Source organism: Jaculus jaculus, chromosome 15 (assembly GCF_020740685.1).
Source record: "Jaculus jaculus isolate mJacJac1 chromosome 15, mJacJac1.mat.Y.cur, whole genome shotgun sequence".
NCBI classification, from domain to species: Eukaryota; Metazoa; Chordata; class Mammalia; order Rodentia; family Dipodidae; genus Jaculus; species Jaculus jaculus.
The window spans coordinates 23,919,333-23,941,759 of NC_059116.1; the positions used below are offsets into that span (position 1 = coordinate 23,919,333).

General features: G+C 45.4%; 1 protein-coding gene and 1 non-coding gene across 4 annotated transcripts in view; both read right to left on the minus strand.

The window, feature by feature from the left end:
• The window catches only part of Tmem241 (transmembrane protein 241), a 152,061-nt gene that overhangs the window by 23,853 nt on the left and 105,781 nt on the right, over positions 1 to 22,427 (minus strand). The gene's annotated exons all lie outside the window — the stretch shown is intronic.
• On the minus strand, positions 15,621 to 15,784 carry LOC123455227. Its single transcript, XR_006633769.1, has one exon. It is a non-coding gene; the product is annotated as a U1 spliceosomal RNA (small nuclear RNA).

Below are 22,427 nucleotides of genomic sequence, written 5' to 3' on the forward strand. Positions count from 1 at the left end.
CCCAGGACCCACACGACCCAGATGCACAAGGGGGCACATGCATCTGGAGTTTGTTTGCAGTGGCTGGAGGCCCTGGAGCACCCATTCACACTCTCTCTGCCTATTTCTGTATCTCTATCTCTCAAATAAATAAAAATTAAAATATTTTAAGAAAATAAAATATTTTTTAAAACATGACCCTTTCCCAAGTGCCCTGTTACTTGACTTGGGCTCCTCCAACCACTTGGCTCCTATCTGTGTGAGTGCCATAAACTGCCTACTATTGAATTTTGTTTTGTTTATCTGAGACAGGGTCTCAGGTACCTCAGGCTGGCCTTGAACTAATTATGTAACCTGTGAGGACCTTGGACTCCTGGTCCTCCTGCCTCCACCTCCAAGTGCTGGGATTACAGGCATGTGCCACCACACCTGGCTTCAACTGTTGTGTTTCTTAATTGCTGATCCACTCACAGATCTGTTTCACGTTTCCTGACTTCAACTGAGTGCATGCTACAGTTCTGTTTTTTTTCTGAGCCTGGGTTCCATGTGCCACTCTGAGAGCTAACATAAACTCTTAGGTCCCAACACACAGACCACATATGGCCCCCACTCAGCTGCAGCTCCAGGCCAGCTTCTACGTGAGCAGCCTTGGTGGGGGAGGCTAGCCCACCTGGCCATCTCCACTTGGTTCCTTACCCTCAGCTCCAGAAAAGAGCAGAAAGCACATCTGCAAGGCATTAGGTGGGGTGTCACATGGTCCACCATCAAACACTGGGTTGGTCCCCTGTGGTACCCAGCAATTCTTTTACCTGAGCAACAGCAAGTAATCCCAACAAAACTCACTCCTCAGAGAAGAAGTTCTCGGGCTGGAGGGATGGCTTAGCGGTTAAGGCGCATGCCTGCGAAGCCTAAGAACCCAGGTTCAATTCTCCAGGCCCCACGTAAGCCAAATGCACGTGGTGGTGCATGCGTCTCGAGGTTGTTTGCGGTGGCTGGAGGCCCTGGTGCATCCATTCTCACTCTGTCTCTCTCCCTCTCTCTGTCTCAAATAAACAAAAAGAAATCTTTAAAATAAAAATAAAATAAAAAGCTCTCAACATTCCTGAGCTGAGTTGGGTCCTAGATATCAAGGACCCTACCTTGGTGAGGTTACTGCAGGGTGCCATGACTCGCTCCAAACCCTTAAGCCCCTCCAAAAACACCTTCCATGTGGTTATGCTGCTTGAGATCATTTTGTCCTCCAAAAATGTCAACAAAAGCATCCAAAGTCTTTAAAAAAAAAAAAAAAACTCTTAAAATGGCTAAATTCTGCCTCTGACAAAGCTTTTCTTCCCCCCTCTGGTATTTGCCTTTGAAAAGTCATAAGTAACAGCCATTGCTACCAATTATGTTCTTACTCTGAAAAAGCAGTTTTAGAAATACATGATTTGTTTCTCCCAAGGAAGAAAGAATATTGCCATCTGCACTGTGTCTCCTTTGCGGACCTGCGTAACAAACGCCAGGTCCCGACACCGGCCCAGGGATGCCAAGAGCAGCAGGATTCAGTACGGTGCGCAGCTGTGGGCTTTGAACTTCCTGCCTTTGTCAACGAATGTCACAACCTCTGTGTTACTTAAACAAACGTTGGGATTTAAAGCAGATCAGGTTTGTTTTGCAAACATTCGTTTTAATCCTAAGACTACTTTTCTGTTGATGGGAAATAAGGAGAGGGGGTTAGTAGGAACCGTCCAGTTAGTAGAAAGCTATTCGGGGAACAGTCAGAAACTCGGGTTTCTTGTCCAGTTGTTTGTAAATGCACATGGCTCTTAAGAAACGAGCAATGCCCAGGAGGCCAGGCAGAACCCGCTCCTGCAGCTCCGGTTATAGCCACGGGCTCTCCTCTCAACAGCCTGGAGTTTTTCAAACAGTCTCACAGCACCTCCCGGCCTTGGCTCAGTGATTTCTCCTTGCCTGGAATCATTTCACAGACCTGCCCACACAGCTCCTAGTCATCTCTCAAGAAAAAAAAAAAAAAAAAAAAAAAAAAGTCCATTGCTGGAAAATATTTCCTGAACTTGGCCCCTGTCCATATACCTAATTAGACGCTTCTCCTTGGGGGCTTTTATGTCCCCATGGCACCGCACCTGCCAAATCCTGCTCAGATATATGACCTCCCTGGGCAGGGTGTGAGCTAGTCAGTCATATATGCTCAGGGACTAGTAACAGACAGCTGTGTGTGATGAATGCCTCATGCATTTGACTAACTGTACTCGATCAGCAGAACTGGTAACATAACCCATAAAGTCACAGTGATGCTTGTTTAAAGTCCCTTTTCACAGGGAAAGAACAAATGGGGCTAGGAACTTGAAAGTTGCTAAGATTCTGTACCGCTCTGTACCATTATCCTGTCACCTCTGCTGTGGGAGCCAGAAAGAGCTCCACAGAAAAATGTCCAAGAAAAAAAAAAAATCCTCAATTCAAAAAAGGAAAAAGGGCCGGGCGTGGTGGTGCACGCCTTTCATCCCAGCACTTGGGAGGCAGAGGTAGGAGGATTGCCGTGAGTTTGAGGCCACCCTGAGTCTCCATAATGAATTCCAGGTCAGCCTGGGCTAGTGTGAGACCCTACCTTGAAAAACCAAACAAGAAAAAGGGGGCTGGAGAGATGGCTTAGTGGTTAAGCGCTTGTCTGCGAAGCCTAAGGACCCCAGTTCGAAGCTCCATTCCCCAGGACCCACGTTAGCCAGATGAACAAGGGGTGCACGCGTCTGGAGTTCGTTTGCTGCACCTGGAGGCCCTGGTGCGCCCATTCTCCCTATCTGCCTCTTTCTCTCTCTGTCACTTTCAAATGAATAAATTTAAAATAAACAAAAAAATTTAAAAAAAAAAGAAAAAGCATGACAGAGAAAGTTCTTATTGAGCCCTAGACCAACTTACTGCAGCCTGAAGGGCAGAGGAATACAAGGATATGAAAGCTCACTCTTTGAACTTCAAGGCTGGAAAACAGTAAGGGGCCTTGTCTCTAAAAGATGACATGGGATGGACCTGGAAAGTACTATACTAAGTGAGGTCACCCAGGCCCAGAAAGCCAAGCGCCACGTGTTCTCTCTCATATGTGGATCCTAGCTACAGATGACTGGGCTTCTGCGTGAGAAGGAAAATACTTAGTAGCAGAGGCCAGTAAGTTAAAAAGGAGACATAAAGGGAAGAGAAAGGAAAGGAGGAGGGTACTTTATAGGTTGATATTGTATATATGTAAGTACAATGATTGTGATGGGGAGGTAATATGATGGAGAATGGAATTTCAAAGGGGAAAGTGTGTGGGGGGGAGGGAGGGAATTACCATGGGATATTTTTTTATAATCATGGAAAATGCTAATAAAAATTTTAAAAATAAATAAATAAAAAGATGGCATGGAAAGTGCTAGCAGACAAAGTCAGCCGTATCAGTTATCTGCCATGCCAAGTGTACCATGGCTTTGGAACTACTGCTTCAAAGACAACATGCACAGTCATTGTTCCTCACCTCCAGCGCCGGCATCAAGGTGCAAGACTTACTTCCCCCAGCTAGCTGCAAGGTGACTGCTCTGCCACGTCTCCAGGGAACACAGATTGGCTCTCCTCCAGGCCCCAGAGCTAGAGGTATATGACAGTCTCCCAATCTGGCTGCATTTTCAGGTTCAAGGGGGAAACCTAATGCACAACGTATAAGTTGAGAGGAGGTTCTTTTCCCCCCAGGCCCAGGGAACTATTCCATGCTCACTGGATGGAAACCACAGCTAAGACAGAGACCTTTATTTGGCATTCTTTGAATATTCAAGTGACCCTATTATTCACCCAATGCTTTATTAACCATGACCGGTATAATTGTGAATAAGCAACGCTTCCGGCTAACCTCCAGACATGACTATTAACCACATTTGGTATCACCTCACTGAAATCAATGAATTGTTCATTTTGCCAGATATCAGAGCAACAGCACTTACGATAAGCACAATGGGACCGAAAGCATAGACAGGAATAAAAAGAGATTAGGTTAGTGTAAAGGAGAAACTTTTAACCTAGACAAATATTAGCTAACTTCTAACAAACTCCTACATTTTATGAGAGAAAAGAAACAAGAGCAAAAACAAAACAAAACCAAAAAAAAATATGATTATCCAGGTCAGAGGTCAGGGGAAGAGATTGAATAAAGGAAAGGTGGAGAAGGGCTAATCAAAATCTAAGAGGATGCAAATAAATCATATGGAATCCTCCAGTTTTGGACAATGGAACACTCAGGAGCCATAGATCGCTGTTTGAAAATTTTCAGTGCCAGGGATAGGATACCTCCAGTGAGTTGTTGGCCAGGGAGGTCTCTGATGCCCCCAAAACATTATAAGCCATTGCCAAGGCCCTTGGTTTCCCACCAGGAATACATGATAAGAACCTATTGCTAAAGACTCTACACACTTGGGCTGCAAGACCACTGAGAAATCCTGCTAGAACTGAGCTGATAACCTCCTCCATGTAAACCAGCTGACAGAAAGCTGGAAGAAGCCATTCTACATGTAGTTCAATGGGAGAAAGAGATACCACCAGTGAAGATACTCAACAGTGGACATTGCAAGCCTTACAATTGGCCAGCCAGGCCAAAGGATCCAATGGTGCAATAGTGGCATGTCTGTCATGGTGGAAACCAACTGCCCTCCAATTGGACTGGAGGCCTGCTCCATGAGGGGGAACACATTCCTGGTACTGAAAACTTAAAACAGGGGTAGTCATGAGCCCTAGGGGTGTAACATCGGCTGATGTCTGGAAAAATGTATATACTATGCTTATCAAACTGCCCAGTAAGCACTTCTCTTAATATTTATACCCTTATATTAATGCTACTCTCACTTTGGGTAGAGAATCTTCTCTTTTCAGATGGCAGTGACTTTGGGATGACTCAGAAGGTATCATAGTGCTGGAAAGAAGTGATTGGCATACTGAGTAAGATCTCAATCACACCTTCCAAGGCTCAGGGTCTAATGCGGAAGAGGTGGCGGAAAGAATATAAGAGCCAAAGGAAGGGTAGGACTCCTTACAACATGCTCCTCCAGACACAAAATAGCCTGGATATCCATGACCTCACAGTGCCTGATACTACCTACACAAGACCATCATAAGAGGAGGAAAAGATCATGACATCAAAATAAAAGAGAGACTGACTGAGATGGGGAGGGGATATGATGGAGAATGGAATTTCAAAGGGGAAAGTGTGTGGGGGAGAGGGTATTACCATGGGATATTTTTTATAATCATGGAAAATGTTAATAAAAATTGAGAAAAAAAAGAAACACCCCAGAGACCAGGGAAGAAAGTGACCAAAATGTAACCAGACATGAAACGTCCCAGACAGCAGGCTCTCCTTCCATCTCATGAGATCTCTAGATCATTCCTACACAGGAATTCTATGGGCTGTGGAGATGGCTCAGTGGTTAAAGGTACTTGCTTACAAAGTCTGGGCTCGATTCCCAAGTACCCACTTAAAGCCAGATACACAAAGTGGCCCAGATGTCTAGAGTTTATTTACAGCAGTAAGAAATCCTGGTACATCCATACTTTCTCTCTCTAGTAAGTAAACTAAAAAAAAAAGAAAAAGAAAAAGAAATTCTAAATCACTGTTTCATCCAGCATTGTAACTAACATTCAATAGTTGTCGTGGCTTCTATTTCAGAGTTCCTTTCATTTATTTGTTCTTCAAGCATTTATGTCCCATAACTTGAGCTTTCTGAGTTATATACTAATTCCCCTAATATTTTATAATGAATTTCCACTTGATATGAGGGGGAAAGCCCATATTGTGCTATGTGATATGAAATTCAGGTCTGGGGACTTGGTAGAGATTTGAGGGTTGGGAGATCTATAAGATATAAATATTTAGAGAAAAAGTCTAAAAATCTTCACATAGCAACTTTTGGATTGAATATGAAATGTCCCCCATCAACTCATCTGCTTGGATACTTGGTCATCAACCAGAGGAAGAGAAGGAGAAGAAGTAAGAGGAAAGAAAGACATCAAAATAGAAGACTTGGGCTGGAGAGATGGTTTAGCTGTTAAGGCACTCGTCTATGAAGCCTGAAGACCCACATTCGACTCCAGATCCCACCTAAGCCAGATACACAAAGGTGAGGCAAGTGCAAGGTTGCACACACCCACTAGGTGGCGCAAGCATCTGGAGTTCAGCTGCAGTGGCTGAGGCCCTGGTGTGCCAATTCTCTCTCCTTCTCTCTAAACAAAATCTGCAAAGTATCTTTAGGGGAAGACTCAGTAAACATTTGCTACAAGTCCCTTCTTCCAGAAGGATCTTGTCTCCTACATAACCCAAGACTGTGAGAGTTTTTCTTTTGCCTTTTTAGATTAGTCTAGAGTGCCTATGTTGCCCCCAGAATTCAGAAAACATCTTGTGGGAAAACAGACCTTGCCTTTGGGGCTCCTCCAGCTTTAAATCTGTCAGCCAATTCTTTGCTGCCAACAGCTCTCCTAGTCTCTGCTTTCCCTGGAACCTTCCTTCTGGACCAAGCCACTCCCTTAGCTCACATCCAGCACATACCAACCCTCCTTTGCCCATCCCTACCAAGGAGAAAATAGGTGTTCCTCTTACACCTGAAAGGGTTCTCCTCCCCTCCCTCCCCCCCCCCCCCGGCCCGGCACTATTTGATTTCCTTCTTGATGCTTTCATGGCTGTCCAACTTCCTTAAGAATATGATGTGTGCAATTTCTTTCTTTTCTCCTTGCTTGTCTCTATTGCAACATTGGGCTGTGACATGGTCAAACAGGCCACTTCGAAATGACAGATTTCTGTGAAAATAGACCCAGTGAGATGATGTAAGGCCCCGGTTTTTAACTCAGGCCTGGCCCACCACCATTTCCTTGGAGCTATGGGTGCCCCAGTGAGGCGAAGTACAGAGTCTTTGTTTGAATCCTTCTCGGTGTCTTCCAGCTCAGCAACAATCTCACACCTCCTTCTGATACTTTTAATTAACTTATTTGTTTCTAAACTCTAGCCTAGGCTTTAAGGCTTTTGTACATTAACAGCCTGGGGCAAAAAAAAAAACAAAAAAAAACGAAACACTTTTCCCAGGGTACAATCTTCTCCTCAGATACATGTGACTGATGCCAATATACAATGGCACTTTGGAGCCTTCTTGCCAAAATTCTATTTCTGCCCATGGGGAAAGAAAGTTCCCAGTCTTCCCTTCCATCCTTTCATTCTCTTCCAAGTCCACTGCAAAGGGAAGAACTATTCATCTGATTGTACATTTATTGGGCTCATTATGCTAGTTAGTGGGATTCCAGAGTGCTCAAGACATGACCACATGGTCTCTTTCTTCTCTTGAGGCCATGCAATAAAACCTCTTGCTTCTCTGTGCGTGTGTGCGTGCTTGCGCTGGGGTGGGGCAGGAGGAAAGGAAGGAATCCTTGCCTTCTGCAGGGAGCAGAAAGTCTGCTGCTTTCCATCTAGGCTCGCGTTGCTTTAATTTCCAACTCAGCTTTGTTTCTCCCTGTCCATATTTCTCTTAGTCTATAATCCAAGCAGGATGGAGTAGTAAAATTCAAGTACCCAAACCTTGAATACCAACAACTCCTCTCCTCCTCTTTCTTCTTCTCTTCCTTCTTTTATTCTTTCTTCTTTCTCCTCTACCTTTTCTCCTATCCCACCTTCTCCCCTCCCCCTACAATGAAGCTGTGGATCAAATGCAGTTCCTGTACACACCAGGCAAATGCTTTCTCACTGAGTTATGCCCCAGCCTCTAAAGCCATGAACTCTTGGCATCAACACATTTTTAGAAACACGTGGACCTCTTTTCTTGGTCGTACGATCTTCCTGGCACACATGTACAAAATGTATTAGCTCTTCCCTGGGTTGGATTTCGACATTTCTCTTTGGTACAAACATTTGTCAGAGGGACGTGTCAGTATCTACTGAACTGATGTTCCAATGCACTTAAAAAGAAAAAAGTATTGGGAGATTATTTTTAATTTTTATTTTGAGAGAGAGAGAATGAATATGAATGGGCATGCCAGGGCCTCCAGCCACCGCAAAGGAACTTCAGATGTATGTGTCACCATGTGCATCTGGCTTAAGTGAGTACTGGGGAATTGAACCTGGGTCCTTAGGCTTCCTAGGCAAGTGCCTTAACCACTAAGCACCTCTCCAGCTCCCCGCCCCCCATGGTACTCTTGAAGGGTTTTTTTCTTCATCTCTCTCTTTGACTTCAACTTGTCCTAAAATACTTGACTGAGTTCTTTTATTTGCTATTATAATGTTCTTTAAAGAAAGGAGCTAAATACTGACTACATATTGCTTCTTTTACCAATTAGTATAAAAAAATCAAATAGCCCGGAAACATTTAAGAGTGTTTTGTTGTTTGTTTTTTTGATGTTGATGAGTCTAGGGTCTTGTACATACTAAGCAAGCATTCTGCCACTGAGCTATAATCCTATGACCCCCCTCTCTGGACCCCCACATTTGTAGAACATTCAGTTGTGTATGAGAAAAAGAGAATTTGAAGCCACCCTGCCTTTCCCTCAGAATAAAGTCAGTGACAGCCTGGTGAGATCTTAGATTGATTTTTTTTTTAGGGTAGTATCTTCAGGCTGGCCCAGGATGACTTGGAACGCCTAGGCTGGCCTCAAATTTAGACATTTCCTGACCTCAGCCTACTGAGTGCTGGCTTTAAAGGTGTGTTCCACCACACCCAGATTGGATTGATTCTTGAGCTTAGTACTTTTCACTTTTGTGGTTTCATTTTACTCACGAAATATACTTGACTACTGTCAGAGCTCCTTGCAGAATGACTGATTTCTGCCACTTATGTTTTAAACTTAGGTCCTACTGATCAAAAGGTTCTCCTAGACCCCCAAGATCAGGAGAATTTTACTTCTGGAAATGAACAGCCTGCAGACAACAGGTTTTAATTTTCCAAGTCAATTTGATTCAGTCCAAGGACAGATCTGATCTTTACAGACTACCTTTGGAATGAGGTGAGTTTACACTCAAAGGAGCTTGAAGTAAAAGCCCATCCTCATCCTCACCCAAGGCCATGAGGATTGCTATCTCTTTTTGGTACAATACCTGCCAAGCCACATTTCTTGTTACACTTCATAGTACCAGACATGAAAGATGTGCCAAAAGCATGATCAGAGTCACAGAGCCCAACCCTGGCATGCAATGTTCAGACGTGGGGAATGTGGGATGGGTTCAGGAAAACCTTTTGTGCCCTTTATCCCTCCTTCCTTTAGCTGAGCAATTCCAGGGGGAGCTTTTGCTGGAAGAAGTACACCTCTGTCTGGCCAAATCTGAACAGCTTCCACAGGACTGGATCACCAGCAGAATTCTACTTGATTCTGGGGTGAATACCTAGGTCCCAAAGACCTCCTAGTTCTCACCACTCAGCTCCCTCCCTCCCTCTACCCCCCTCCCCTGCATAATGTCAATAGGTCATCTGTGAGCCCTCATGCTATGGACTGAAAACCACACATTGAAGCCCTAACCCTCGATGTGTTAGAATTTGGAGGTGGAGCTTGCCAGGCCATCACAATGATACCAGTGGTCTTACAAGAAGGCAGGAGGGCTAGGCATGTGGCTCAGTGCTTGATATGCATGGAGCCCTGGTTTCATTCTCCACCACCAAAATAGCTGAATACATAATTAACTACCAAAGCCTTGTGCATTTCATGTCTATTACTCGCCCCTCCTCCACTGGTCTCATGCACAGGAAGGGGAAGGCACAGGAAGTCTCAGGGAGAGGTCAGCAGCACCAGGACACCAGGCAGACTCCCACGAAAGACCCACAGGACGACACTGGACCTCTCAGCCTCTAGATCTGTCACTGATAAATGTCCGCGTTTGAAGTCACTCAGCCCATGCCATTCTGTCCTAGCAGTTGCGCTAAGACGCCCTTCCCTGCTCTTTTGGAGAATGTTTATTTATCTTTAATTTTTTTTTTTTTTTTTTTTTTTTGGTTTTTCGAGGTAGGGTCTCACTCTGGTCCAGGCTGACCTGGAATTAACTCTGTCATCTCAGGGTGGCATTGAACTCATGGCAATCCTCCTACCTCTGCCTCCCGAGTGCTGGGATTAAAGGCATGCGCCACCACGCCCGGCTCTATCTTTAATATTTTTATTTATTTATTTGAGAGAGAGAATGGGTGTGCCCGGGCCTCTAGCCACACTGCAAACGAATACCAGGATGCATGCGCCACCTTGTGCATCTGGCTACATAGGTCCTGGGGAATCAAACCTGGGTCCTTTGCCTTTGTAGGCAAGCACCTTAACCGCTCCGCCATTTCTCCAGCCCAGAAGTGTTAAAAGAAATATAAATATAAATTTAAATGAAGATAAAATGTTTCAAAAGAAATTTTCACTGAATTAGAAGTGACGAAGGAAAAGGCTTTCATGTTTTGCTGGGATGAAAGTGAAAAGCCAAATCACCCTCATGGTGCACAGTACCAGTCCCTAGAGAGGCAACGAGAAAGGCAAGGACCCACCCTCCTAGCTAATTAGCCAACACTAGACATCAGGGAGGTGTCACATGCTGTAGCAGACAGCTTCAGGTTCACTGAGATGAACTTCCAGACCAGGCACAGTTATGGAGGAAGGGACATTTATTGAAGCTTACAGATCCAGGGGAAGTTCCATAATGGCAGAAGAAGCTGGACTGCCTTCACAGGACCAGACACAGAGAGAGACAAGTACAAGCCAAAAGCCACACAGCACACTTCAGGAACTCCAGCTAGGCACACTTTGCATATCTTTAAATTGAAATCTGAAACCCACCAGGTGACATTGCCTCCAGCTAGGTGGCTGCAGATGCAAACTACGAATAATAAAAAACTGAATATATTGGGGGCCATCTATTCTACTCAAACCACCACACATGCCAAGTGTTAAGATAGGGGTGCACTCTGGATGTCACAGAGCAAGCTCACATGGAGGGACAGCTGTGCGAAGGCTGAGGACAAGTAAAGACCAGGGCGGGAAGAGCGTTCTCTACAGCAAGCTCGAAGCCCCTGGGTGTAAGCTGAAATGCCAAGTGGACAGCGGTCATTGTCAAAGCCAAAGGAAAACTGAAGCTGGTGACAAAGTCACTAGCTATAAAGCCCTTTCTCCCAGCCTGACATTTTAAAAATCCCACGGGCAATCATATCCACGCAAAGCAGATGGCCTGGGATGCGTGTGGTTTGATCCTTGATACGGGACAGTGAAAGAGTTTCTCTCCGTGTCATGTGCAGCTGTCCTCGTGCCCAAGTCTGTGAGGACAGTGAGTCAAGAGTCCTGGGAGATGCCCTCGCTGGGTCACAAACGACTGACCGAGTGACCTCAGGCAGGCAGAATCCCCTCTCTAGACTTCAGAACTTTATGAAACAAAGGAATCCCCTAGAAAAGTGCTTCTTGGGGCTCAGTTCTTTGTTTCACTTACGATCTTTCCTCAAAGAGGCCAGAGGGATTTTGTTCATCCCCTGACTAGCTCCAGTGAGATCTTTAAGACGGTTATAAAGAGATGACACACAGGAGAAGTATCACTTAGAAGTAGTGAGAAAACATGACATAAAATCCATGCCAGCCGGGCGTGGTGGTGCACGCCTTTAATCCTAGCACTCGGGAGACAGAGGTAGGAGGATCGCCGAGAGTTCGAGGCCACCCTGAGACTACATAGTGAATTCCAGGTCAGCCTGGGCTAGAGTGAGACCCTACCTCAAACAAACAAACAAACAAAAAATCCATGCCAGGGACATCTTCATATGCAGCAGGAAGGAAAGGCAGGAGGTGGCTGCACGCTTTACAGATACTCTATCACACAGGTTAACCAGTTAATGTAGACTGTCTCCCATGTTGCCAATGAAAATCTCTTTTCAGACATTCAAGTCTATGTTCCAACGAAAGCAGAGAGCCATTAGCCTCATATAACCACCAAATGCCACAGTAAGGCTGTGGTCATTTGAATAGATGTCCCCCAATAGATTCAGTTTTATTAGCTTCTTGGATTTCCAGCTGCCTGGCTGGAAGATCTGTGGGCAGATCCTAGGGTCCAGCCCTAAGGTGTGTTTGGGGGCGGATCAGAACTCCAGTAAAATCTACACGGAGTGCTTGAGCTCTGCCGGGGGGTCCTGGAGCGTGCTTGCTCATGGTGCTGCTGGTGGTATTTCTCTCTGTGTGGACCTGTGAAAGACGGCCAACTTCTGCCATTATGGAACCCCCCCTGGATCTGTAAGCTTCAGTAAATCCATTCCTACCACAACTTGTGCCTGGGATTGGAAGTTCATCCCAGCAGCGTGAGGCTGTCTATGACAAAGGCCTAATGTAATGACCCTGGTAAGGAGCTGCAGTGTCTTCCCCCCTCCAGTTTACAAGGTCTGTAGCTTCGTGAAAGCTATAAACATTGTACTCTGTGCTGTGGCCTTCCCTGGGGTCTCGTGACTAGAGCTCAGGCTGCTGCCTTGCCCCGTAGGCGTAGCCAGGAGCCACAGCAGGATCCTTTTCTATTAGGAACAGGATGATGCCTACCTGTAGCTGCCCATAGAAGGACTGTGAAGGGCTGGGGGATATCTCAGTCAGAAAAGTGCTTATTTTTCAAACATGGGGACCTGAGCTTGATTCCCAGAACCCCATGGACATGATGGTCCATGCTTGTAATCCGACCAATGAGAAGATGGAAACAGGAGGATTCCTGGGCTTGTCGGCCAGCCAGTCTAGCTTAATTGGAGAGCTCCAGGCCAATGAGAGACTCTGTCTCCAAAAGAAGAAGAAGAAGAGGAAGAAGAGGAAGGAGAAGAAGGAGAAGGAGGAGAAGGAGAAGAAGAAGGAGGAGGAAGAGGAGAAGAAGAAGAGGAAGAAGAAGAAGGTGGATGGCATTTCTGAGCACATCTGAGATCATCCTCTGCCTCCCTGTTGCAGTCAGGTTCGCATTGCCGGTAGAAATCACCTGACCAAGAGCAGCTTGTGAGAAAAAGGTTTATTTTGGCTTACAGGCTTGAGGGGAAGCTCCACGATGGCAGGGAAAACGATGGCATGAGCAGAGGGTAGACATCACCCCTTGACCAACATAAGGTGGACAACAGGAGAGTGTGCCAAACACTGGCATGGGAAAACTGGCTATAACACATATAAACCCGCCTCCAACAATACATCAGCTCTAGGAGGCTTTAATTTCCAATTGCCATCAGCTGGGAACCTAGCATCCAGAACACCTAAGTTTATGGGGGACACCTGAATCAAACCACCATATTCTGCTCCTGGCCCCCATAAACTGAGAACCATACATGATGTAAAATGCAATGCATTCATCCAACTTTAAAAGTTCCCATAGTTTTTATCAATTCAATGATGTTCATACATCCCCATAGTCCAAGGTCTTTTAACTAAGGCATAATACCAAAAAAAAAAAAAAAAAATCCGCAAAAACCCATAATGGCCCAGAATAAACATTCACACTGCAAAAGATGGCATTGGGTATAGCAAAGAAATATTCAGCCAATACAAGACTTAAAACAACCAGGGCAAACATCAAACTCTGTAGCTTCAAGTCCAACAACTCTACTGACAAGTCTCCAAGTCCAATAATTCTTACCAGCAACAAGTCTCTGGCATTCTAATTCCCCCCCTCCAGCTAGGCTACTCACAGTCCTGGAAAACTTCATCAGGCTGGCAGCTTTCCTTAGCAGCCATCTCGTGGTCCCAGCATCTCCACTGCAATCCACCGTTCATCCTCATGGCCCCATGGGGTCTCCATGCAGGCATCCAGCAAACCTGCTTCATACTGCCCAAGGCCATTTCCAAAACACAAAACCGTGTTGCAAACTCAATGACCCTCTCTTTCCTGCATTTATTAGACTCTACAATACCAGGTAGGGTGCCAATTTGTTAATCCATGGGTAAATAAAGCAGACTTTGAAGAATAGGACACTTCTTAAGCACTCAGGCCCCTCCAAAAGAGTCTACATTCTTCCTGTTGCCCCAGCGCAGGTCAGCTAGCCCAATCTATCTTAAAGGTTGTAATCTCTCAATTGCAGCTGAACAGACAGCAATTCTCCCAAATATTTTTCTTTCTGTGCCATATCCCTCTGCTCACACCAGTTCATGTCTACGTAATGCACCCCTGTACAACTTCTCATGACATGGGCATAACAGCAAGTCTCTCACAATACTGCTTCTAGCCCAGTGCAGGCAAGGCACTTTCTCACCCTCATAAGCCAAACCTCACACGCCATAGTTCCTTCTGCATTCAGGCCTTTGAACTCTGACCAGGATAGTCCATCAAGCTGTACTTACAGCAATGCAAGTCATCTCTTAGGCCAAGGTTTCAAATCCTTCCACATTCCTCTTGAAAATCAGTTCCAAAAGGCCAAAGCTACACAGTCAGGTGTCTAGCAACAATCCCACTCCTTGATACCACTTTGCTGTTGCAGTCTGGTTCGTATTACTAGTAGAAATCACCTGACCAAGAGCAGCTTATGGGAAAAAGAGGTTTATTTTGGCTTACAGGCTTGAGGAAAAGCTCCATGATGGCAGGGGAAAACAATGGCATGAGCAGAGGGTGGACATCACCCCCTGGCCAACATAAGGTGGACAATAGCAACAGGAGAGCGTGCCAAACACTGGCATGGGGAAACTGGCTATAACATCCATAAGCCCACCCCCAACACCATTATCTCTCCTAGTGAGGCCTCCTCATTGTTACCTTCATCATCTGTCTCTCCCATACAAGTCTCTAGCAGGTGATCAACACTTCCTGGTTCAAATCATTATGTTCAAGTCTGAGCTCTATGTAAATAAAGACAGCTATTTTCATTTGAATATTGAAATGTATTGAAATGAAATTGAGTATTTCATTTTTCCAATTTCTTTTTATTTTTTGAGGCAAGCCCAATAGACTAGCCATATGTTTATAAGAGAGAGAGAGAACTGGCGCGCCAGAGCCTCCAGCCACTGTAACCAAACTCCAGACATGTGCACCATCTTGTGCTCATGTGCAACCTTGCACGTGCATCACCTTGTGCATCTGGCTTACATGGGATCTGGGGAGTTGAACATGGGTCCATAGGCTTAGCAGGCAAGCACTTTAACTTCTAAGCCATCTCTCAAATTTCATTTTTAACTTGGCAATAAATCATGGCTTTGAAACTAAAACCTATAAAAAATATCCAGAGTTGGGACTTGGGAATTGGTTTAGCAGTTATGGCGTTGGCCTGGGAAGCCTAAGGACCCAGGTTTGATTCCCCAGGACCCACATAAGCCAGATGGACAAGGGGCCACATGTGTCTGGAGTTCATATGTAGTGGCTAGAGGCCCTAGTGAGCCCATTCTCTCCTTCTGTCTGTCTCTTTCTCTCTCATAAATAAATAAATAAAATATTAAAATATATATATATCCACAGTGAAGCATGTCCCTCCCCTCAGCCTGTCTGCTCAGTTCTCACTTCCTGACACAGACCATCACGATTCCTATGTATTCAAGTTTCAGTTGACCTCGGTAAGACTCTGGGCTTACTGCTCTTTTCCACACAAGAGCTGGCTAACTACATATATGATTTGACTCTGCATTTTCACTTAGTGATATATCCTGGAGATCTTTTCCTGGTAGCATGCAGAGGGTACCCTCAACTTTCTTTTTCTTTCTTTCTTTTCTTAGATTTTAAACAGGGAAGAGCATGAAAGCAATCCCCCACTACCACAAAGTGGGCAATCAAGTTTCTTGCATTTGGGGAAATCACAGAGGTCAGCACATTCGGAGAGCAACGGATAATCCTCACCCCAGGAAAACCACCTTCATGGTCATGGTATCTCCCCTGCCAGGTAAGTATTTCTTTTTTCTTATTTTGTAACAGTATTCTATTGGCCAGACAGATTGTAGTCCTCTGTTGATGAAAACAATACTGGAATTGTTTTCAGTCTTTGGTTCCTATAACAATGTGGTATAATAAGCCTGCCTGTATGCCATTTTATACTTGTGGAAACATATCTAGAGGATCAGTTCCCAGAAAAGGAAATGAAGTACCCCCCACCTTTTCCATGGTTTTTATTTTCTGTGGCTTCAGTTACCCACAGTCAACTTCAGTCCAAAAATACTCAATGGAAAATTCCAGAAATAAACAGTCCATGAGTTTTGAATTGTGTGCTGGGTAGTGTGATGAAATCTTGTGCCCTCCTGCCTGGGACACGAATCAATCCACACTGGCTATTACGATGTACCACAGAGCCAGTAGCTGTCCCAAGTGATAGACCACTGTCATAGCTCCCCAGTGCTTATGTTTAAGCAACCCTTATTGTATATAACAAATCAGCATCATGACCACGCACTCCATCCCAGCTAGGTTTAAAACCATGCTAGGTCCAGTAGCTCTTACCTGTACCTGCCAAGGCTCTCTCGGACTTTGTGGCACACTTATAAATCCAAAGAATGAGTCAGGCATGGTGGTGCATGCCTTTAATCCCAGCACTTGGGAGGCAGAGGAAAGATCGCTGTGAGTTCAACACCACCCTGAGACTACATATTGAATTTCAGGTCAGCTTGGGCTAGAGTGAAACCCGACTTAAAAAAAAAAAAAAAGGCTGGAGAGATGGCTTAGCGGTTAAGTGCTTGCCTGTGAAACCTAAGGACCCCAGTTCAAGGCTCGATTCTCCAGGACCCACGTTAGCCAGATGCACAAGGGGGCGCACGTGTCTGGAATTTGTTTGCAGTGGCTGGAGGTCCTGGCACGCCCATTCTCTCTCTCTCTCTCTCTGACTAGCAAAATAGATAGTAAAAGGGGTTGGAGAGATGGCTTAGCGGTTAGATGTTTGCCTGTGAAGTCTAAGGACCCCAGTTCGAGGCTCAATTCCCCAGGACCCACATAAGCCAGATGCACAAGGTGGTGCATGTGTCTGGAGTTCGTTTGCAGTGGCTGGATGTGCCCTGATGTGCCCATTCTCTCTCTCTCTCTCTTTCTCTGTCGCTATCAAATAAATAAATAAATAAATAAATATTTTAAAAATAGATAGTAATAAATAAATAAATAACCCCAAAAATATATTTTAAAACCTTATGGAGCCACCTGAGTCTGGTTATTTTAATTCTCTATTTGTGCAACATGGGACAAAGAAGTGACAGCTCCCACCTGGCATCCATCAGCAGCTCTCTAACCCCAGCTAAACCCAAAATGCGACTACACTTCAAACTTTACCCTTCCACGAAGGAAATTCTATCCTCTTCAAGCAATAGAAACAGCCTAATGCACATTCTTGCAATACTTCTGTGACATCTATACAATTGTTACCAATTTACAGATGAGAAAACTGATACACAGAGCAGCAAGTAATCTTACCAAGGCCCTTCTGCCTCTAAAATGCTGGGCTATTTATCACTCTCTCCGGTCTCACTCCCTAGCCTGGAAAGTGACAGGTCATTCTATATGTATGCTGAATAAATTCACTGATAGTACCTCTTTCCACAAAAAAAGCTGAAAAATAAAAGTTCAAGAGCAAAGCCAACCTACATAACAAGCAGGAGTATTGTGAGTTCCAGGCCAGCCGGGAAACATAGTGAGAGCCTGTCTCAAAACAAACAGAAGAAGCTGGAAGGACTGGGGAGATGGCTAAGCGATCAAGGCACTTGCCTGAGAAGCCTGAGGACCCAGATTTGGTTCCCCAGTACGAATGTTAGCCAGATGCACAAGGTGGCATGTGCATCTGGAGTTTGTTTGCAGTGCAGGTAGAGGCCCTGGTGTGCCCATCCTCTCTCTCTCTCTCTCAAAATAAATAAATATTAAAAAATTTTAAAAAGCAGCAGGAAGAGGGCTGGAGAGATGGCTTAGCGGTTAAGCGCTTGCCTGTGAAGCCTAAGGACCCCGGTTCGAGGCTCGGCTCCCCAGGTCCCACGTTAGCCAGATGCACAAGGGGGCGCACGCGTCTGGAGTTCGTTTGCAGAGGCTGGAAGCCCTGGCGCGCCCATTCTCTCTCTCTCTCCCTCTGTCTGTCTTTCTCTCTGTGTCTGTCGCTCTCAAATAAATAAATAATTAATTAAAAAAAAAAAAAGCAGCAGGAAGAGTGAACCCATGCTGCATGTGTGCTATTCAGTTCTCCAAGGGAACGCCCCCAGCCCCAACTCACAACCCAAGGTAAAAGATGACAACCAGCTTTCAGCTTCATGGAAGGTGTAGGCTTCGAACCACCAGCAGTCACTCAACTCGGGTGCATGTCAGACAAGGGCGCAGCCATCCTCTCTTTCCTATGTGCTCTCAATGGGCTGGCTGTGATCAGAGTCCAAGACACACACTCTTTCACTTCTTTGGAGGAAACTCCTAAATAAATAAATAAATATATACATATATATATATATTTGGTTGCAAGCAGAGAGGCTGGTAATTCTGGGCATGCCAGGGCTTCCAGCTGCTGCAAACAAACTCCAGATGCACGCACCACTTTGTGCATCTGGCTTTATGTGGGCACTGGGGAACTGAACCCGTGTCCTTAGGCTTTGCAGGCATGTGCCTTAACCACTGATCCACCTCTCTAGCCCCAAGACTCCTTTTCTACCTTCTCAAGTTTTCTAGCTCTCGCTGAAGGAAAAAAACAGAAAGTCAACAGGGGATGCCAAAGAAAGATGAAATTTAAGAACTGGCAAGAACCTTACCTCTTAAATCCTAACACTCTGAGGGTGTAGGGAAGGAAGTGGACGGAAGGGCTCTGCATGGCTCAGCCAAATGGCAGCAAATGCTTGACAATTTGGAACAGGGAAGCCAACACGGATGCTCTGGGATTTTTAAGGTGGGAGCATTACACCAGGGGCCTGAAGAGAGCAGCTGCGCCCTGCAGGACGATTCCTCCTGTTTGGGGCCAGGAGGGGAAAACAGGGAACAAAAAGCAATGGAGGGGCTGCAGAGATGGCTTAGCGGTTAAGGCACTTGCCTGCAAAGCCAAAGGACCTCAGTTCAATTCCCCAGGATCACGTAAGCGAGATGCACAAGGTGGTGCATGTGTCTGGAGTGCATTTGCAGTGGCTGGAGGCCCTGGTGTGCCCATTCTCTCTCTCTCTCTCCCTCTTTCTCTTTCACTCTCTCAAATAAATAAATAATTTTTAAATAAATAAATAAGTTTTTTTTAAAAAGATGTGAGTGAAGCACTTCTCTTAATGTTCATACCCTTATATTAATGCTACTCTCACTTTTGGTAGAGAATCTTCTCTTTTCAGATGGCAGTGATCTTGAGACGACTCAGAAGGTATCATGGTGCTGGAAAGAAGTGACTGGAGTGCTCAGTACTACAATATCTGTATCACAGCTTCCAAGGTTCAGGGTCTAATGGGGAAGAGGTGGCGGAAAGAATGTAAGAGCCAAAGGAAGGACAGGACTCCTTACAACGTGCTCCCCCAGACACAAAATGGCCTGGATATCCATGACCTCACAGTGCCTGACACTACCTACACAAGACCATCATAAGAGGAGGAAAAGATCATGACATCAAAATAAAAGAGAGACTGATTGAGAAGGGGAGGGGCTATGACGGAGAATGGAGTTTCAAAGGGGATAGTGGGGGAAGGGAGGGTATTACCATGGGATATTTTTTATAATCATGAAAGTTGTTAGTAAAAATTTGAAAAAAAAAAAAAAAAAGATGTGAGCGAATCACCGGCCCCAAAATTTCAAGTTCCAAGAAAATAAATGTAGAAAAAATTAACCCATTTTGCTCTTTTTTGAAGGGGAAAGGTGGGTAGTTGTACAAAGGACTGACTGGAAAACAATGACTCCCAACTCCATTTGCACTAAAATGTTTCAGAAGTGCTTTTCAAGCTGCGCATCTGAAAAAGAAACAGCTGTCTTTTCCTTTTTCTTAGAATCTTTTATTACTGTTGTTGTTTTTGGTTTGTTTTTGCTTTTTTGGAGGCAGAATCATCCTACATAACCCAGCCTGGCCTTGAATTCATGATCTTCCTGCCTCAGTCACGCATATAGACTACAGGCATGAAACACCATGTCTGATTCCTCCTCATTCTTGTTGATTGTTCGTTTGTTTGTTTTTGAGGTAGGGTTTCACTCTAGCCCAGGCTGACCTGGAATTCACTATGGAGTCTCAGGGTGGCCTCGAACTCACGGTGATCCTCCTACCTCTGCCTCCCGAGTGCTGGGATTAAAGGTGTGCGCCACCACGCCTTCCTCCTCATTCTTTTAGGCAATATTTCTGGGCAGGGTTCTCCTACATATCAGGGATGTAACCTTGAGTAACTCGTGCCCAGCCGTCATTGGGCCCATGAGCTAATCCAGCAGGTGAGCCGCTGGGAAGCGCAGTTACCTGATCGCTGCTGTTATTTTGCTGTCTAGCCTGACTTGCAACTTTCCTGTTCCTTTCCTGACATTTAGCTAAGGGCAAGTGATGGGCGTTTTATTTATCAGACCCTGCGCGATCACACACCGTGCTCAAGAGCAAAGAGAAGCACATGCCCAGGAAATTGTACACAGAACGCACACAGACCCAAGCAGGAAATAATGGCTGAGTTCAGGTCCCCAGCACCCACATAAAATGCCATGTGTGGTGTTAATGCCAGTGCCAGGGAGGCAAATCCCTTGGGCTTAGTGGCAAGCCAAAACAGTGAGATCTGAGGTCAGTAGAAAACCCTGATTCAATAAAGATTTGTGGCGATGGATGTTCTCTCTGGCACCCACGTGTACCTGCACACACACGCATGTGCCATACCCACACAGATATGCATACGCACACCACACACACATGTAAAAAAAAAAAGAAAGAAAGAAAATATTGTACGTGGAAAATGCATCCTCGCTTAGCCACACAGCTCACTGGCTATTTCCGTTCATGATCACAGATCTGCCTGGGAGTTTCAGCTTGCTCCCAGGGGCAGCGTGAAAAGAGGGAGTCAGGCTGGAAGGATGGCTTAGCGGTTAAAGCGTTTGCCTGCAAAGGCAAAGAACACAGGTTCGATTCCCCAAGACCCACATAAGCCAGATGCCCAAGAGGGCAAGTGCATTTGGAGCTTGTTTGCAGTGGCTGGAGGCCCTGGTGTGCACATTAATCTTTCTCTCTGTCAAATAAATAAAAATGAAATATTTAAAAGAGAGAGAAAGAGGGCTGGAGAGATGTCTTAGCAGTTAAGTGCTTGCCTATGAAACCTAAGGACCCCGGTTCAAGGCTCGATTCCCCAGGACCCACGTTAGCCAGATGCACAGGGGGCGCACGCGTCTGGAGTTCCTTTGCAGTGGCTGGAGGCCATGGTGCGCCCATTCTGTCTCTCTCTCTGCCTCTTTCTCTCTCTGTCACTCTCAAATAAATAAAAATAAACAAAAATATTTTAAAAAATAAAAATAAAAAGAGAGAGAGAGAGAGTCACAGTACATATTGCCTGGCTGGGAAAAGACCAAGCTTCAGAAGTCTAAAGTCTGGCTCTCCCCATGTTCACATTGCTTTGGCATCAGAATCACATCAGAAACCTGTGAGTCAAGCCATTGTTTACGTCAGCGCCCACGCTGTGTGTGCATCACAGGCCACTGGAGGCATGGAATTGTCTTCAGGAGATCGCCATGGAGGGCTGGGCAAGTGGCTCCCTGGTTGAAGGCACTTGTCTGTGCGGCCCAGGTTTGACTCCCCAGCGCCCACATGGAGCCAGCTACACAGTGTCAAATGCTTCTGGAGCCCTAGTGTGCCCTCTCATTCTCGTTCATTCTCTCTCTCTTTCCCTCGTCCTCTGTCTCTCTGCTTGCAAATGAATAATAAGCAAAAGAATTAAATATATATGCATATATCTACAGAGTTCCATTGAAGGGCTCAGGAACCAGGAGGCCTAAATTTCTGTTTCCAGGCAAGGTCTAAGTTTTTATCTTCCGGTAAGGGTGGGTTTAACACTTACTGGAAACTGATTATGCCATACATTCCTGTAGTCATAGGTAAGTTCAATTCCCCTAGCCCCAGCCCGCCAACTTTGCCCGTCAAAATCCTAAGCCAACCAGAAGAGTACACTGTTTAAATCAACCAATCATTTACCCATCCCCTTTTTCTATGTTCAAATCCCCATAAAAACCCTACCCTCCCACTACTTGGGGCTCTTGTACAGATCCATTGCATTGGTGAAGTCAAGAAACTGAGCTTAAGGGCTGGAGAGATGGCGTAGCGGTTAAGCGCTTGCCTGTGATGCCTAAGCACCCCGGTTTGAGGCTCGGTTCCCCAGGTCCCACGTTAGCCAGATGCACAAGGGGGCGCACGCGTCTGGAGTTCGTTTGCAGAGGCTGGAAGCCCTGGCGCGCCCATTCTCTCTCTCCCTCTATCTGTCTTTCTCTCTGTGTCTGTCGCTCTTAAATAAATAAATAAATAAATAAATAAATAAATAAATAAATAAATAAATAAAAGAAACTGAGCTTAAGCCCAAAATAAAGCTCCTTGCCCTTGCATACGTGTTTGGTTCTCCTTGGTGGTCACTTGGGATGCCGAGAACTGGGCATAACGCCATCTTTTTTTTTTTTT